Below are 17,376 nucleotides of genomic sequence, written 5' to 3'. Positions count from 1 at the left end.
CACCAGGAGTTGTTCAAGTGCTTGCAAATCTGACATGAGAAAGGAACCAGATTTCAAATGATGAGAAAGATAAAAGGCCTAAATCTTGATAGTTTGAATGGCCTGATCCCATCCTCATTTGCACCAGTTTTACACGGATGTAACTCCATTGACTTCAGGGCAGTTAATCCTTATTTATACCATGGTGAGACCATAATGTATGTGGTCAGATTTCTTGGTTCTCATAAACCACCACATTGCAAAACATATCCAGTGACATGACATCCGATTCCCATAGGGTTAAGGAAAGACTCGTCGGCTCAGTACAAAGCTGCTGTGCACACCAATATACAATGGGATGGCAAACGATTCATGGTGATTTTTTGAAATGTTGATCTCTGTCCACTAGATAGAGAGCTGAGATCAACCAAACTCATTCAGTTTATTACCACAAGATCAGCTTGGCCCCACAGCTTGGGACCTGCCTGTTGGAGAGTCTAGTCCTCTCCCTCTCCATCTCCCTTGTGATCAGCAGTCCTCTCCATTTAGATGGATGGGGACACAGCTCATGGGAAGCTTTCCTTGACTCTGGACTTCCCCACGTTGGTCTGAAATAGCATGAATCTATTGACTTTCTGGATATGCTGTTTATCAGTTTTTCTAGGTATCTGGTGAGAATGAGGACACTGAGCAAATGGGACTCTGTGATATTATGGGGGATTATTTGCCCTGTTTATGAGCTTGATCCAAAGCCCAGTGAAGTCAATCAAAAGACTTCCATCCACTTCAAGGGGCTTTGGGTCGGGTCCTGTCTGTGTTGACTTGTATTATGGGGTTGGGCTGACTGGACTAGATGGACTTTCTGTATTAATATTTTTATGTACATGTTTTAATGTATGTCAGAGTATCTAGACCTGCTGCAGATGCCTCTCATAATATAACATAATCAAGAAATAAATAAGAAAGCATGTGCCCTCTGCCCCTTCCCCTTCCACAACAAAGCTGAGGAGGTCTGAACATTGTAGCATCACCTGAATATGGAGCAGTTATTTTGTATCTTTGAATTCCTCCCTTGATAACACCTCTGCCTCCTTTCCCTTCCCGTGCACCCCCCAAGCTCCCAAATGTTTTACACAATACATGATGGATAGCCTTTTTTCCTCTGAAAGAAAGAAAGCAAGAAAGATTTTTCAAATGCACCAGGTTCAGTTGTGACTTAAAATTTCTGCCCAAGTAAAGGGTGGCCCTCAGCAGCAATAAACAATGGCCCAGCAGTAAACAATGAATTGCAATCTCTGATGCCCCGTTGTGCTGAGAAAGGGGTAAGTTATTTCACCCCTTTTTGTGGGGCAGCTCTCCCCACTTATGCCTAGCTAGATACTCTTGCTGGTGAGCTGGGGATGGGATGCAGAGCCAGGGATCCTCCCACTCCCCCACCTCTGGCCAATGCCACTGCAGTCAAGGGGAGTACTAGCATGCATACAGGTTTGCAGGATGTGACCCATCTAGCTTGCTCCGACGAGGAGAGTTGAGCAATTCATTTTTGCTGCCCCCACCCATCCATGGCTGAAGTCACAATCTAAGCAGAGCCAAGCAGGGTGCAGGGCCGTACACCCCTACGCAGTGGAGTGAGAGCTCTGAGACACTAGCCAATAGCTCTTAAAACCATAGCCCTGTTTTTCTTTCAATCTCTTTCACTCAGAAGCTCAGCAGCCAAAGCCCTGGATCTCATGTCTTTGGTGTTTTATTAAAAAATTAATCTAAAACCCGGAGAGAAAACAATATTTGTTTCTGTACAAGAGGGGCTGGAGTTTACATGTCCATTTGTGTCCTTACCTTTTTCGGACACTAATCTGCGTATTTGTTTTTACTACTGTGTTCTTACTGCTTTGGATCTGACTGACAATGACTCCGAACCTTCTAATGAAATAACTTTTTGGCTATCTAACAGGAATTTCCTACCATGTCATCTGTCATTTTCTCTTTCTTTCTTTCTGAAATGCAAATAGACGGAGGTTTCGTAGCATCACTCATTTTTTACTGATTGGCAGTGACAGCAGCCAGCTCGCCCTAGAACCCAAGAAAGTGTGGATATTTCACAAACGGGAAAGGGGCAGGGAGAAAGCATGGACATCATCTTACATTTGGAGGGTATGAGTCACTTCATGTACGAGTCACTTCATGCCCTTTTCTTCATGTTGAAGACATTCATTCTGCGATGGGTTTAGTAACTCAACCCCCCCTCTCCGAATCATGAGGGAGGTGAGACAACCCCACAGTGGGTCCTGTTAGTCTTAGAGAGAACTAGCAAAGGTTGGTTTGCTCTTGGCTGGCCTTCTCTAAGGAAAAACCATGACCAGCTTGTGAGGGCAGGGACCAATTGTTGGGATTAAAGCCATGATTCAGTTGCCCATTGGAAGAATTCTCATTGACTTCATTGGGCTCTGGATGAGGCTCTTGGAGAGTAAATAGGAGAGAGATGATAGGAGAAGAGGAAATTTGTAAGGGGAAGGGAAGAATGATATGGAGAGGAAGCTCCAAGAATAACTTCATTGCATGCGCCCCATATACCAGAGCCACCCTTGGATACACTGGAACAGACGGTGTAAATGGGCATAGCTAGATTAATTCAAGGACAGTTTATATCAGATGGGGGATCTGGTGCACTACTGCCTACAGGCGTTAGCTGTTATGATGGGTGAGCACTGGAACTTTGTCCAGTTTTTCCAAAAGCCTGGTGAATCAAATCTCTTAACAGGCGGTAGGATCTCTTTTAATTGAGGCATTTCCATTCTTTTTTTACTTAAAATTTCTTAGGGGTTTCTGCAGGGCTGGTGCAACCATTTAGGCGACCTAGGCAGTCGCCTAGAGTGTTGGGATTTGGGGGGGTGCCATTTTCTTCGTCAGTGACCGTGGCAGCTGGATCTTCCACTGCCCTGGTTGCCGCCGGCATTTAGGTGGAGGGAGCTGGGGCAGGGGAGCGCGGAGAGGGCCTCCTGCAGCAAGTAAGGGGAGGGCGGCATTCAGGAGAACTCCCCGCCCCAGCTCACCCCTGCCCCGCTTCCTCCCCAAGCATGCCATGGCTGCTTCACTTCTCCCGCCTCCCAGGCTTGTGGTGCCTAAGCTGACTGGTGCCGCAAGCCTGGGAGGCGGGAGAAGTGAAGCAGCCACTGCGTGCTCGGGGAGGAGGTGGGGCAGGGGTGAGCTGCTTCACTTCTCCAGCCTCCCAGGCTTGCTCGGGGTGCTCGTGCGCAGAGCAGGGGTGACCTGGGGCGGGGGGGGTGCTTCAGGGCTGAAGGTGGGGGGTAGGGAGCTGCCGCAAGGGGTGTGCCTCAGGAAGGAGCGGGGGAGCTTCCATGAGGGGGTGCTCAGGGTGGAGGAGAGGAGCTGCAGTGGGGGGGGGCGTGCCTCAGGGCAGGTGTGCGGGGGGATGCGCAAGGCGGAAGTTTCGCCTAGGGCACAAAACATCCTTGCACCGGCCCTGGGTTCCTTCCCAACCATTGAGGATATTACTCATGCAGAAATCCTATATAGGGGTCTGACTCTGAAGTTCCTATGCATTTAAAACTCCCATTGACTTCTGCAAAGCTATTGGCCGGGGATAACAGCTGCAGGACAGACCTACGATATAACCATTTGGAATTAAAACTCAGGATTTTTAAATATATCATTAGAAATTAAAGGGACAGCGGAGATGGGCCCTACAGTACAAACGTGTGTATTCATGCAGATCTCACTGAACCAAAGAGCAGTACTAGCACGAATAAGGGTTTGCAGGATGGCCTCCATGATGTTTTCGGAATGCTCAACTAACCAAAAGGGAATTAACATGCTGAAAATATCAGAAGAGTTTGACTTATGTGACAGATTGTTTCTAAATAAAATTCCTTCCATCCTCTTTCCACATTGCTCCTCGCTTTGCATTCATATTGTCTAACCCTGACATTCTTTATCCAACCCTTAAGAAAGGCCTGGTAGACAAAACTATCAAATCTCCAAGCTTCTATTTTTAATGCATGCTTTTCACTGACGGTGAAATTCACCCAGCAGCCTAGGTCCCTTACACTGTGGCTCTGACATTGTTGCTGTAGACAAAGTTGGACAGCGCTAAGAGGAATCTACATCCCCTACTCACGGGAAAGGTAGGGGTAAGGCCAGGGATGGCCATGGAGATCATCACTGGGGCTATGATTACACAGATTCACTGGCCACAAAACCCCACATAAGGTGTATGCAGGGGACACAGCCCTCTGTTTCAACCCAGGGGCCAAAGGAGCAGCTGCAACTGGGCTGTCCCCAGGCCACATAGGTGGATTGAAAGGTAGATTCCATCTCAGTAATCTCACTACATTTCCCCTACTCGCAACTGTTCATCAAGGGGAGTGTTAGGGTGAATTTCACTTTAAATGAATATGAGAAAGGATATAGATTCTTACCACATTTTGTATCATCCGTTATGACTGATGTTTGAGTCAATAAAGTCACAATAACAAAATCAACTAATAGAACTTACTGAGCCTAATGTCCTTGGCCTAAAACCAGACATCTTACAGGTGTAAATATTTTATCCTTTTCCTTTAAAAGAGCAGAACAGAATGTGAAACATACTATAGAGTTGTGATTCCAGGAACAATTCTGGAAAGCTATTAGGAATCAAAATGTAGCAACTGACTAATTACCGGCTAGGAACCCAAACTAAAGCCCAGATCTGAATACCCTCAAAGCTTTGGAAAAATGTGGCTCTGGATCCAGAACCAAACTTCATAGCTCTGTTACGTCTCTGGTCATTTCAAAGGGTTTATTTGGTAAATATAACGAGCCTGATGTTGCAGTTTTCATTCTGGCAAACACCTCCACTGACGTCAATAGGAGTCTTACCTGTGTCAGAATCGAAGCGAAGGTCTGGTGCTAATAAACAACGCTGAGCCATCCACATCAATCTGCAGGCACAATGATTGCAGGATATGACCAATATTAACGACAGTCCCCTTGCTAGATAATCCCTTTCATGTGCAGATTTGAAATTTTGTCATATTACACTGTGCAATTAATGGGGAATTGGCCCACACCTTAAGAAGTGCTCTGCAACCATAATTCGACTTCAGCTGGAGTTGAGTGTTTCCAGCGTTTCTGAAAAGTCAGGCTGTGCCTGGAAAAAAGACAGCCTGGTTCCCAGCTCATTTGCAACAGTGCTACACAGATTCCACTGATTGTGCTACGGTAACACTTCACTCACACTGATGTCAGAGATATCAGAATCAAGCCCAGAGTTCCTACCCTCGCTTTACTTATCGTGACATAACATGCTTAGTTGCCGATCTGCAGTAGAAATGCAAAGTACTGCCATGCTGTACATTTTCTTCATTTCTTTAGCTTTTCTCCTTAAGCCCAGCTCTCCAGTATTAAACCTGACATTGGAAATAGTTAAGTGGAGTGTTAGTACGTTTTCAAGCATGAATAAATTGATTCAATAACTGAATAAATCTGATGCATCTGTTAAATGGAAAACGGACATAATTTCCCAACAGATATCCGCTAATAAAGCATATTTAATCTGCTAATCCATTCTCTCTTTGCTAAGTGCCCCTTATAATGTATAAAAATATCAAATCAATAGCAAAATGGTATATAAAAATGAGGATGAGCTATTAGAAATAGTGTGAGAGCAATCTCTTTAAATGGCTTTTTTACTGGATTCAGATTTCTGTTTCCAAAAAAACTCAGCTCAGAAGTTGAGCTAGGAGGGTGAGCTAGCAGAATTGCAGATGTCCTCACGATGTCACAGGGGAACCAGGTGTAACCAACCACCTGGTTTGAGGTGCTTCTTGAAGTCAGCCCTCCTGCTACCCTTTCTATTTTTAGAAACACACAGCACAGCTCCCTCCCCCCCCGCAGTAGTGCAGACATAAAAAGAATGTGCGTGCAGAGCAGAACCACCTTTTAATTCTCTCATTCCAAGAAATCACTGAAAGTTTTGCTGTGGAATCTACACAGCCTCCCTGTTTATTTTTCATTTATGATACAGCAACATTATTTCCAACAAGGCCACATAGCTCTCCCTCCCAAAGCACTGCAACCATCATTCGATCAATACAATTCTCTCATGACAGCCAATTTAACAAACGGTTGCTTTGCAGGCTGTAGAGAATTGGTTTTTTTCCTAATAATTCTGCTAATTTGCTTAACTTTCCCAGATTGCAAACAGCCCAGCTTTCAAAATACAGTTTTCTAAATGAACCCCTAGACAATTTTGTGTATGAGAGGAGAAAGGAAGATGGATGACTTGAGAGGAATAAAGCACATGGTCTTTTATTTTTGACCTTTGGGCCAGCATTCAGATTTGCTTGTAAGTAAAACAAGCATCCAAAATATATTTCCCTTAGGGATTTACACTACCCTTTTGCCTGTAATTATTTTGACTTGATGCCTTCCGTAAATTAGTGAACAATGCTTCTGTTAGTGAGTTCCAGTCCCTTTAACACGTATTGCTACAACTCTTTCTATAGAGAGCCGATATCACTGACACAAGAATTGTGATCTTGACGAGTACTCAAGCAATAGCTAAAGGCAGAGAAATAAAAAATGTGGCTGGATAATACAAATGTTTGCTCAACCAGGAGAAGAAATGAAAGCCATGTTAAAGGTAAATGTCAGACTATTTAAAGACAATGTTGGCTATTGATTTTTAGCGGAGACTCTCTCTTTAAAGGATGGAAAGCATTCCTTTAGATGCGAATGATGGAAAAGCATATCTTTCTGGAGAGCAAAATGATGCTTTTATGGAGGAAAATGATGCTCCTTTAGGATTAGAGAGGGGGAATATTCAACAAAAATTCTTTCTCAAAGTAACCAAAGGGCAAGAAGGTATTTGAAATAATGATGAGTGATGACGAGATAAGCAATCGCAGCTTTAGTTTCACTGGTGTTCTCCAGTGAAAAATGAACACTTGTGCATACCCGGTGATTTGTTGTATATGTGTTAAAGCTTGCCCAAGTTTTTGATTCTGCTTCCAGCTTAAGGGCTCATTGTTCACTGTTCTACACTTGTACTATTCAAGCTCATTAAGTAGCATTCACTCTCCCTGCAGGCTGCCCCATAAATCTGATATGTACCGTTCCCTCGCCCACAGTAGACTGGATCTGCAGAGAAACATAAGCAGACTAAGGTGAGGAGAGTGCTAATCAGAACTGGTATAAGGTAGCCGGGCATTTAGTGTACAGCCGCCAAGAAGAACGAAGCAAAACACCAGTATTTCAATAGAAAGGACCAAGAGCATGTGGGAAATTCTAATGAACTTGCCAACTGTTTGTCCTAGTTTATACATTACAGCAGGTTTTGATTTTACATAATACTGTATTTAAAAAACCTTCAATAAAAAAAGTTTTCGAAGAGAACAGGAATGTTTTCTTTGAACTTTCCTTATTCCTGGTGGTTCCTTCTATGAAATCTTTCCAGAACGCTATTACAAGAGTCTGTTTTACGTACATACTGTGAATTGCTCATTCCAGATTCTGGCTCCTGTTTATCACAAAGGTGAGGATATCAGTGAATGCCACATGAAAATTACAGTACACTTTTAGATGATGTAGTAGATCCAATCCTGCAGTTTTATCCTGTGTATTATCCATGCAAAATTCTCATATCAATGAGCATTTTGCCAGCATTAGGAATGAACAATCAAACTGAAGGTAATGTAGTTTCAGATAATACAAATGAAATTTGTATTTGAACACTGCCTTTTTTTTTTTTGAAGTCTAATTATGGATTTAAAAAAGTCTACAAAGCAAACAACACCCAACCCACCTGTGCCAATCAATTCCCTTTCAATATCCTAACTAAGCAATCAGTCAGATGAACATTTGAGATCTGATTTTAAGATGTCTAGGCAAACTAAAATGACTGTTTGTCCATGCAGATCAGATAACTGTGTACAACAGTATCTGGTTTTTTAGCACAACCATGAGAACTACTTGTATAAAATTGCATGCCTAACCATAGGTGCTGGAACCTGGGGTGCTGGGGGTGCTAGTGCACACCCTGGCTTGAAGTGGTTTCCATCAGATACAGGGTTTACAGTTGGTTCAGTGGCTCTTAGCATCCCTACTATACAAATTGTTCCAGCACGCCTGTACCTAACCAATTTAAAAAACAGTTTTGTGATATTTTCCTTGTGGCAACAAATTTATTGGGAACTCATGTGTGTGGAAACAACATTATTTCCCACCACACCAGTGTGTCTGACCTTTGCTGTAGGTAAGTTCCTCAGATCTGTAACTAAATCTAGAGGGGATCATAAGTCCATTACTCATATATGAACATAGTTAGGATCGGGCCACTAAATAAAAATAGAATTCTTCATATAGATTGGAACGTCAAAGATTCTAGATACCACTTCAGGGCTTTATACAATTGTTCAAAAACATTTTTTCATAAGTGAATTTAGTGCTAGTGAAAAGATCTGGACTGACCTGCTCTTGCTGCTTATTTTTGAGAGATGATACATCATCTCTCCTGCAATATAAGCCATGTAAAGCTTTCCAGTATATTACCCCAGCTGGTCCCTTAAACATCTGTGAATAACATTAAAATCATTAAGAAACAACTTATTTCAAATAAGTCATCAGCTGATAATGCCGTGAGGTGACTACCAACCCAGGTTGGATTTGAACAGGGGAACATGAGACAAAAGGTTCTATACATCCCTACCAGATCTCTGCGTTTTCTAGCTATGAACAATTCATGTGCATTGTGGACTTCCATTTTAAGATCACTACAAGATTTAAAAAGTTAGTTACCATCATCCTTTGGCACCAAACTAAAGTTGCAGAATTTTGTGACTCTTCATGTGTTCTGAATGCAGTGCAATATGATATTGATGCCCCAGGTTGCTTTATGATTAGATGTATTATTTCAATAAGGAGGATTTAAGATAGCATTAAATGACAGATTATATCATTTTTTTGAATGTGATGTACATCTGAATTTTATTTTTTGGTGTCTTGACTCATTGACTTGATATCCCTCTATTATGCACACACCTCTGGAGGGGTTTCTGGCAATGATTATGCATAGCATTGAGCTTGTGAATAAAGCCACTACAGAAACTGCTTTACAGATTGCAGTATCATTTTCTCTATAATTGTCTCACAAACTTTAGAAGTTATATGGAGAACATAGTGTACAGTGACAGATTATACATTTTTACAATGTGCATTAGATTTTGCTAACGGTTTCCGGACTTACTTCTGATGGTTCTTGGGGATTTATTTTTAGGACCAACATAGTTTAGAATACATATATGAACCACCACTCATGTTGTCCAGCAGTAACACAGGATAAGCTGTCTCTTTAATATGGATGTCACACTGATTTTTCTAAGTTATCACCTCTCAATCTCTCATTCCTCTTTACCGTTAACTGCTGTGTTTCTGACATCCAGCCCTAACCTATCAGCAGCTTCTTCCACTTCAATTGAAAACAGAGGACATTTTTGGCTGGAGGTTCTTGTTACGTATACAACAACTTCCTCATCTCCCAGCCGGAACTCAAAGATCAGGTGATCAAATCAGGGCTCTAGACACCTCATTTTAAAGCCAGAACATTCGCTACAGCAACATAGCATAGTAAATCAAAGGTCAGGATACCTGTCCTCCATCTGAAAATATATGAGCAAATTGTTATGTCCCGTGCTTTCTTTGAAAAATACTAAAACCCTGATCCATGCATTTGACTGCAATGTCAGCATTCCTTTCTCCCTTACTAATGCCTTCCAAAATCTGCAGAACTTAGCCCTATTCCTTGTATTCTCTGCACAGAAACTCCCTGTGGTCTTATGTATCAAATAAAGGTCTCGTTACTCAGTTGCTGTACTCATCATGACATTGCTCTCATTTATCATCCTGTTCTCAAAGCTGCTTCTATACACCATTAGGTCTGCTGCACTTTCAACCCTTCAATGAGGAACTCACTCCCCTGCAATTCCCCACCCATCAACAAGGCTACCTTTGTTTCTTTATAAACTCCAGTTAAAGGAATGATCTGCTGCAGGTGTCAAAACCACTGATACATGTTCCAGGGCCAGACTTCAGTGACTGGAGCCATAGTGCTGGGCCCCAGTGCAAATCCACCGCTCATGTTCATTTCAGCTGCACACATCCTGCTGCAAATGGAGTTTTATCACTCACTACCTTCAAGCCTCAGTAGCGCAATATTTGAATGGAAGGCAGCAGGTGTTACGACAGTGTCCTGTTTGTACATATGTGAAGAGCTTGGTAATAGATAAGATGCAGTAGAGGATGCTCAAGAATACCTAGCATAGTTTCTGGGCTTTATAGGACCAATACACTACAAATTTGTTTTACACTGCAAATTGCTTCTATTGTGCAGCTGTTTACATCAGCTCGTAACGGTGGACACAAGCTGGCCCACATGAGGCAAAATTCATTGCACACTGATCAATCTTAATATCATGCTCTTCTTAAAAGTAAAAACCTCTTACTCCCACATTAGTGGAAGAGATGACCTAAAAGGAAAGCGGAATACCGCAGCTAAGTACTGCCATGAAAATCCGAGTTGTCACTTAGGCTGGTAATTTGATGCACTTGTCCCCAAAAAGCAATTGACCTAATTACCATGAAAGTGTTATTGTCTGCTTCTGATTTTGTTCTAGTTCATGTTTGTGTTATTTCCAGTATGCTCTGAGATGCCTGCATGACAGAAACTTTAAAAGGCTAAATTATTTGTTTCTCTTTCAAAGTGCTAACCACAATCATCAAAGATCTACACCCAACTTCACGTTAGTTACAGACTTGTGCATCTGCAATTCTCTTTGTACCCTGTGGGCCATGCAATTTGCTACTTTGACCTAGTAACACACTGCTTAAGGAATACAGGTGACTCAGACAAAGCAATGGAGTTTAATTCTTCTTGTGCTGTGTATAACCTGCATAACTATCCTGAAGAGCTGGGCAAGAGCAGATCCCCTTACAAATGTACTCATCCATTGACTGGGATTGTTTATTTGTTTTAATTAGCCTTGGAATTCAAATATATAATTACATAGAATTAATTTACAGTGTGACATTTCTGAACAGGTAATTAAAATGTTTTATTGTTGATTAATGACGTGCAAAATAAATTATTAGTAATGTCACTGCTAGCATTATGATTATTATTACAATTTAGAGAAATTAAGGCCATTCACTTACATTAAGTTAAACATGAAAGCACAGAGGTAATGTACTTTAGACAATATCTATTTACTCTGAGAGCGTATTTGATGCATGTATTACAGTACATTTGCTAGGACCATACATCACGGGAAGTGCTGTTCACGCTGGCAGCAGAAACCTAGCACTAATACATATAATATTCCTGTCCAGTTTCTGCAAATGTAAGAGTGAGGTTTGCTGGACTTTATAACTCTTCCAAATGTGTAAAGCTCTTATAAAAGCTGGTACAGCTCATCTCTTGATACCAAATTAAATTCAGGCTTAAAATTACATATTAAATGTTGAGACTAAACCCCCAAGAGATGGTCAAATCTTTCACAAACTCTGTGATCAGAAGCTGATCATAGAATATTAGGGTTGGAAGGGACCTGAGGAAGTCATCTAGTCCAACCTGCTGCTCAAAGCAGGACCAATTCCCCAGACAGATTTTTGCCCCAGTTCCCTAAGTGGCATCCTCAAGGATTGAACTCAGCCCTGGGTTTAGCAGGTTAATGCTCAAACCACTGAGCTATCCCTCCCCCTTTTTTAAGCACCTTTGAGCAAAACCACTATTCATGCCCATGGAATTACTCATGACAGCAAGGTGAGCAGGGTTTACTCCCAAATTAAAGAGAAATGGAACAAATTTAGGACCAGATTCTGCAAGGAGTCAAGGTCCCTACTAAGCAAAGCACCTAAATAGGTGCTGGATTTGAATATACTAAACTTGATTTCAGTGAGACTTAAGCACATGCTTAAGTGCTTTGTTGGACTGGGGCCTGAGCACCTCCTGTGATGAAATAAGCGCCCTCAAATTCCATCCATCTGCCTGACTGTTTCACTTGGGGAGTGTCCAGACTACACTTAACAAAGGCGTGAACTACCTTGAGCTAACTGGCAATCCATTAACACAGGGTAAAAAAAAACCACTAGTGAAGACAAGTGATGAGAGTTCAGGGTGCTCAGCACCTCCCAGCAGGTTCTCAAGATTAGCCCTTAATGATTTAGCAGCTGTGGTGGGGGAGGGAGGGGAAGTAATCTATAATGAGGTGTGTAAAATAGCTCTCCAGATCTCTGCTTCTAGCTCGAAAGAGACTCCTCAATTATAGCTGCTGGAAATATAAATAACTTAGAAGTACAGAGTAAGACAAGAAACTGTAACAAGGGGGCACATGGTGTGGTTTAATGGATGCTGCTGCTTAATTACTGAGTAGAGAAGCAACCTGAGGCTGGGAGCATTGAGGAACTGTTCTCAGCTTCCACATGGAGGGCATATTAGGAACTGGACTCTTTCATTTCTGGTGAGGGGGCAGTGGAGTCTCACAGGGAACACTACTACCCCTCTAACTAGCATGGCACAGTCTAGAATCCCAGCTATAGCCAAGGCACGCAGTGGGAATATCAATTAAAAACAATGTCTCAGAGCAAAGACACAAGTAAAAAGCTTCAGATCAGCTAATATGCCCCTGAAATCCTGATGCTGTTACAAAAAGTCCTTTCTGCAGATGGACAGATTTACCCCAGCCAATGGGGTGAGGGAAAGCCCATATTTTGTAAGTTTCTTCAGCAGAAGCTACAGCAAAAGAAGATAACTAGTGCCTAATGCTGCTCCCAGTACATCAATGGGAGCTTTGAGATGGAATGTAATGGGAGCAGAATTCAGCCCTCCATGGATGTTTTTAATTTTTTAAAGTATTTTTTGCAAAGTCATATAGTATTTACAAAAATATTCCTTCTACTATAGCTTACTTTTACTGACTCCTGTTCTATATTAATTACCTGTATTAGTACATGCAAAAGAATGCCCTGTATCTAACAGCCGTTTTTTGAAATCAGCTCACGTTATTTTAGCACTGGGATAGATATTGCCTCAGACCATCTTTCCAAAGTGGATTCTAGATCTTTTAACAATTTAATATGTCAAGGGCCAACTGCTCCTTCATTCCCTCTGCACGCCTGTGTCCTTGAGCCAACAGAGTTAACCTCTAGGGAAATGTGACCTGCAATGATATGAATAGCAGGAGGAGAAAAGCTTTTAAAAATTTCCTCTTCTAGTCAGATGACCTATCCAGGAACTAGTGACATTATATCTGAACAATATGCTTTTTGAGTGCTGGCCTCCAAAGGAAAAAGACTCTTGCTTTCTTCATTAAGTTTTCACACTTACGGACTTCACCTCCTGGGCCACCGGGAAGAGTCCTGGATCAGGACCGGCGCTAGGGGTTTTAGCGCCCTAGGCGCATGGCAATTTCACCACCCCGTGCCGTGGTCCCACGGTTCCGGTGCAGCTGCCGCAGTGGTGCCTGTGGGAGGTCCACCGGAGCCACGGGAGCAGCCGACCATTCGCAGGCATGACTGTGGCAGCTCCACCGGAGCCGCGGACCAGCGGACCCTCCGCAGGCATGACTGCCGCAGCTCCACCGGAGCCACCTGCAGCCCCCTCCGGCAAAATGCCGTCCACCAATAATCCTGGCACCTTAGGAGATTGCCTAGACCGCCTAAATGGAAGCGCCGGTCCTGTCCTGGATTAAAGGCTGGATGTAGAAGGTGAAGCAAACATTCCTATATTCCACTCTAGTTACAATGATGCCAGGCTGCATCTTCTTACTCAAAGACTTCAGGGCTAAAATTTGAGAAGTGCTAAGGGGCCCAGAAGAACTCCAGATAATTCTCAACACTGTGATAACTAATAGGAAGGATTCTCATTGTCTATATGCCTCATAACCTGACTGTTGTGTGTTTGCAAATACTAAGTGTGGTTGGATGGTTTAGGGTTTTTTTTAAATAGCCAATATTTGTTTCACAGTTTCAAGAAAAACCTCAGAAACTGGAAAATGCTGTGTAGAGGAGAGGGGTTTATCAAATAAACCTCTACCTCAATATAATGCTGTCCTCGGGAGCCAAAAAATATTACCGTGTTATAGGTGAAACCGCGTTATATCAAACTTGCTTTAATCCACCAGAGTGTGCAGCCTCCCCCCCGAGCACTGCTTTACTGCGTTATATCCGAATTCGTGTTATATTGGGTCGTGTTATATCGGGGTAGATGTGTAATAGAAAACCTCTTTCATTTGCTGCCATATTATTTTGAGGACCACTATGTCAGAGGTTGGGCTAAGATATCCCAGGGATGATTCTCAGATGATTCAGATTGCTTGAAAGCATTGGCAATAGAGAAGATGTCATTGGAATTGGAATTATAGTGTTGCAGAGTGCCATTCTGTTCTCAGCTGCATGTGTGCAAATTAGGCCCACATACTTTATGGTGGAGTTAGTTTTCAGTGACGATATACTTTTTTTCTACAGAATACATAATCTGCCTGTTTTTCAGATTAAATAGAGTTGTGGCAAATTCTCCTCTTGCTGGGCCAAATTCAAGTGCATTTATTAGGATTTCACAGGACAGAATTTGGCCCAAATAATCTGAAAAATTACAGTGTGTCCCCTTAAAATAGACAGCATTTGCATGTGAAAGCTTTTATGTTGTATAATTAGATATATGTTGTGCTATAATATTATATATTAGATGTAGCAATTACACTAAGGGTTTAATTATTCTAATGAAAGTGCCTAATTTATTTGTGTAATTCATTTGTTAAATCTGAACCAGGGCTGGCTCTAGCATTTTGCTGCCCATTCTTCATTCATTCTTCAACTGCAATTCAGTGATGGGTCCTTCCCTCTGAGAGGGACTGTGGGACCCGCCACCGCAAAGCTGGACTTGCTGCCCCTTTCCGTTGGCCTCCCCAAGCACCTGCTTGCTGCGCTGGTGCCTGGAGCCGGCCCTGGTCTGAATGATGGAATCTGTGAGTGGATTTGGCTATGTGTTCTGTATCCCCTGAAAAAATGAGACAGGCTATCTCAAGAGATGATCCTAGTGGACAAAAATATTTAATAAGAAATATCTACGGTAAATAACCTCAGCACCGGCAGATTGATCTAAAGATAAGGGGTGTTTCCTTTAGATTTTGGCTGTCACATAGATAAAAGGAACACACGTTTCAGATCTTTGCACATTAACAAATGTATCTGATTCAAAATACATGCAGTGAACCTACAGTAAGGGGAATTAAATTGTACGTCTGTACTGAGGATGGCAATCCAGCGATTTTTTTCTTGTTTGAATTATCTCCTGGGTGGTTGAGCACAATTGTAATTGAAACTATAATGTTTCATCTCTTTTAGGCTATTATTTATCTGAAAACTTCATCCATTACTGTTCTCAATTCCTTCCAGAAATCATTCACTGTACTTTTCTTCCACTCATGTTGAATCCATCCTCTCCTGCATCAAAGTGGTCCTTGATTTTGACCTGACTTAGATTTCTATTGGATGGCAATTCTGACATTTGAGTAAATATAGCATTAACTGGTTTAAAGAAATCTATTATGTGTAACTCTGTACGTGATTGAACAGGACTTTCCACGACAAGGATAAATGTAGAGCTCAGTAGCTTTTTTTCCTTCACAGGGGGTTTTGAGTGAATATTTTACTCATAGACTCATAGACTCATAGGTCAGAAGGGACCAATCTGATCATCTAGTCTGACCTCCTGCACAAGGCAGGCCACAGAACCCCACCCATCCAATTTTATAACAACTCCTATCCCAGGACCGAGTTATTGAAATCCTCAAAATTGGTTTGAAGACCTCAAGCTGCAGAGAAACCACCAGCAAGCGACCCATGCCCCACGCTGCAGGGGAAGGCGAAAAACCTCCAGGGCCCCTGCCAATCCACCCTGGAGGAAAATTCCTTCCCGACCCCAAATATGGCGATCAGCTAAACCCTGAGCATGTGGGCAAGAGTCACCAGCCAGCACCCAAGAAGGAATTCTCTGCAGTAACTCAGTTCCCATTCCATTCAACATCTCCCCGCAGACCATTGAGCAGACTTATCTGGTGATAATCCAAGATCAATTGCCCAAATTAACGATCCTATCATAACATCCCCTCCATATACTTATCAAGCTTTGTCTTAAAGCCAGGAAAGTCTTTTGCCCCCACTACTTCCTTCAGAAGGCTGTTCCAGAACTTCACTCCCCTAATGGTTAGAAACCTTCTTCAGTTTCAATCTGAGTTTCACTCCCCCAGAGGTTTACCTTTAGTTTAGGGGTCAAATTAACCCCAAAGTACAAAGTGAAACTCAGTAATATCACTGACTTTCACTTCATTTTCCATCAAAACCATGAATTCTGAATGATTTTGATGCAAAACCACCAATCAGCCCCACATGTTTTGAAATAGGCCTTAATGATCTTTCCAACGAATCCGATCTGATTTCTGGGGTACCTGACAAAATTCCTGACTAGAACTGAATTTAACTGGTTAGTCTGGATCCAGAAATCAAACCCTTCAAATGTCCAAGGTGTTTGAATCTGAGATTTTGTCTCAGGCCAGGCCATGTGTGAAATTCAGATAGGAATCCAACTTGGATGTCAAATGTTCCCAATGTTCAGGGAATGTTCAGATCTAAGGTTTTTGTTGATGCCCATTGCTACCAGAAATCTAGCATGTGTTTTGCATTTTGAGGATGTAGAAGGTGATGGAAAAAAAAAACTTTTTCAAAAGGGTATAACATGAATGCCTAGGGCTCCAGGCTGCCATGAAATACATTCTGCTTAGCTCAGGAAATGAGTGCAAGTAATGCTATTAATAACATTCAAAATGCCTTCAGTGTTCATGCTGGCACAATAAGAGAAAAACAACACAGGCAAAAATGCACATGAGTGTGGAGAGTGGGGAAGAAAGCGAGTACTGCCTTTCAAATATACTCTATGACAAGTCAAAGCTGTAAAATGCACTCATCTATGTTCAAAGGTTACTAAGTGTCTAGCAGAAGTGTGTTTACTATTGTTAGGACACATCCATATCTCAATATCACAGCCTCACTATTTCCTTGGGGTACAGACATTAACCATAATATGGGGAATACAAGTTCTCGTACACATGCTGATGGCTGTAGTGTTATATGCTGGGTTTATCTGTTTCATATATTGTGATTCTTGGGGACTTGATCTTTCTCATATTGAGGCCAATATATCAAGACCTGGACTATCAACCAGAGTGCATGGACATAGATAGGTACCTGCAGAGTGATCAATGCAAACAATATGGCATCTCAGACCATTGTTTTCTGTATATGTCTGGTATTGGTTTTTGCATCACTCAGTTCCCATACACTGTTCCC

General features: G+C 42.2%; 1 long non-coding RNA gene across 3 annotated transcripts in view; it reads left to right on the top strand.

Annotated features, from left to right (window-relative positions):
- The window catches only part of LOC115635003, a 35,056-nt gene extending 27,682 nt beyond the window's left edge, over positions 1-7,374 (top strand). For 2 of the 3 annotated variants that reach the window (XR_003996494.1, XR_003996496.1), the window contains exons 4-5: positions 6,486-6,622; positions 7,068-7,374. This is a non-coding gene — a long non-coding RNA (uncharacterized LOC115635003). Of the gene's footprint in view, positions 1-1,988; positions 2,131-6,485; positions 6,623-7,067 lie in introns of all 3 variants that reach the window. The other variant, XR_003996495.1, reaches the window with a different exon arrangement.
- Positions 7,375-17,376: the final 10,002 nt, after the last annotated feature.

The sequence above is a fragment of the Gopherus evgoodei genome, chromosome 14 (genome assembly GCF_007399415.2).
Source record: "Gopherus evgoodei ecotype Sinaloan lineage chromosome 14, rGopEvg1_v1.p, whole genome shotgun sequence".
Lineage (NCBI taxonomy): Eukaryota > Metazoa > Chordata > Testudines > Testudinidae > Gopherus > Gopherus evgoodei.
The sequence above is the reverse complement of the archived record's forward strand: the minus strand, read 5'-3'. Positions and strand labels throughout refer to the sequence as shown.